Source organism: Microtus oregoni, unplaced genomic scaffold (assembly GCF_018167655.1).
Source record: "Microtus oregoni isolate MIOR12 unplaced genomic scaffold, Mior012 000041F_ref0000270, whole genome shotgun sequence".
In the NCBI taxonomy this organism is placed as follows: domain Eukaryota; kingdom Metazoa; phylum Chordata; class Mammalia; order Rodentia; family Cricetidae; genus Microtus; species Microtus oregoni.
In genome coordinates, this window is record NW_024543208.1 from 21,149,532 (window position 1) to 21,151,751 (window position 2,220).

General features: G+C 36.7%; 1 pseudogene; it reads right to left on the reverse strand.

The window, feature by feature from the left end:
- Positions 1–1,653: 1,653 nt before the first annotated feature.
- LOC121433892 lies at positions 1,654–1,746 on the reverse strand (annotated as a pseudogene).
- Between the last annotated feature and the right edge of the window lie 474 nt (positions 1,747–2,220).

Genomic DNA, 2,220 nt, shown 5'->3' on the forward strand with positions numbered 1-2,220 from the left:
GTGGAATCTTTCCAGCAACAACTATTTGCCTCACAGGATTTCTTGTCTACTTACTTGGAATGGTTTAGCTTGGTCTTAATCTTGCTCCCTTCCCTTTGCCGTAACACTCTGTTGTCTCGACTCTGTCACTATATGAATGTGGGGTTACACATTCATATAAATCCCAGACTGCTGAGATATCAGGGCAGGCTCCCTAGAGTTTTCTGTTGATAAGCATATTGGGTGAGTCAACCTGTGTCTACAGATCAGCATCCAGTCCAAAGTCGATTTACGTGCATACTGGCACAGACAGCCCTGACTCTACCAGAGGCAAGAAGTGGTCGTTGAAGGTACCACTGCATGTTTACTCTTGAGAATTCCAGTTGGGAAAAAATCTGCATTTCCATTCATTTCCTTTCAGAATTATTTCAAGCCCCTTCTTTTATGGGCTAGAAGGAGGTGATTAGTGCTGACCAGGGTCTGGGGGCTACCTCTTAATGGGTTTTTGTAGTCTATAGTAAGCAACTTAGAGTATCTTGGCCAAAATGTTGGAACAAAAGAGGAAAAACTTGATAATTGTCATTCTTTTAGATGTGTTTCCATGGCATCCTGATCTCATTGTTCATGGTGATTATCAATGTCATAATTTTCCATGTTTTTGGCAGAGTCTGTCTTCCCCACTGACCTGAAACTCTACAGAGCTTCTGCCAAGTCTGCTTTGTTTATGATAATACCCGTAAAGTCTTACACAATGTCTAGCTAGCATGAGACATTTTGAATTTAAAACTGTATGAACTAGTAATTAATTAGACATGTAGGTGACATCACTGAATTTTCTCCTGCTCCTTTCTCTAATAGAATATATTATTATTTATTGCATAGAAACAAGATTTCACCTATAGTGACTGAAAATGCAAGAATCCTATAACCTACCTATTCCTTTTGGTTATGAAACTAACAGTTGTTCTTAGGGGTGATTTTTGGAAAATAAATTTATATTCATTTATGTATTATGTAAAATTGATGATTTATTGCTACTCAGCCTCTGGGATCATGGAGATAGAAAAACCCAAAAGGAGTTGCTTCCCTTCAAGCATTTGGAAAGCATGGATAAAGTGGATAAGTAATTGATTACACTAGAAGGTGATCTGTTAAGACAGAGTTATGTATTTCAAGGTAACAGTTTCAGGATATATGTCATGTTTTAGGCTCCATGCCAATACAATTTCTTGCTTGACTTCTCACAGTTGTTTCCCGAGTTATGTTTTATTACTCTTCTCCTTGCCCAGGGAGAAAACAGAGACACCGTGAATTTGAACGTTTGAAACATATGCATTGTACCATCTCTCTGATTTCCAAACAGACCCTCCATGGAGTGTGGTTAAGAATCACAGCTCCAATTCTGTATACACAAAATACTTTAAAAGCTAAATAAGGCTAGGCATATTGATAATGGTGACTCTATTATTTATTGAACACCTATGTGTGCCAAGCATTATGTTAGTCATTTTATAAATGCTATTTCCTCTTTCCTTGTAAGTAACTCTAAGATACTGTGATTATTCTCTTTTCTCGCCACAAGACATTGAGGCTCATTAAGTTTAAGTAAACTGCCTAAAGTCACACAAGAGGTAGAGTTGGGGTTTGAAATGATTTATGATGATTTTGAACCTATGCTCTTAATGAGCATTTTTTCTAGTATTCTACAAAGCAAGAGAAACTTCTCTAGTAAGAAACTATAAAAATGATTCCTGAGAGTATAGTCTTAACAAAAGATTTCTTTTTTAAAAAAATGACTCTCAGGGGATGTTTGTGAGATAATAACCTTTATGAACTTTAGCACATACTGCCTTTCAGTACTGGAGTTTGAGGTTGTCTTTCTTTTTTTCTTGCGTGCATGCTTGTGTGTGTCCATCTGCCTGCCTGCACTTTAGTGTCCCTAAAGGTATGTTTTATATTTTATAGTGTTGTCACGATAATTCAGACAATATTTACCACCATCAACTCATGTGGAAAAATAAATCTGCTCCCTGTGGGAAAAATTAAACATTGGTTAGTGTGCATATTACTTGTAAGGACAGCAAAGGCCTCTTGAGTTCCTGTTTTTTTTCAACCAAAACTCATTCATCCATAGATCAATCTGCTCCCAAATTTGTAAACAGCTGTCCAGTAATAAACTCACTAAAATGAATAGTATTTCCAAGCAATTGCATACAGTTGCATAAATGCTTTTATTGCTCT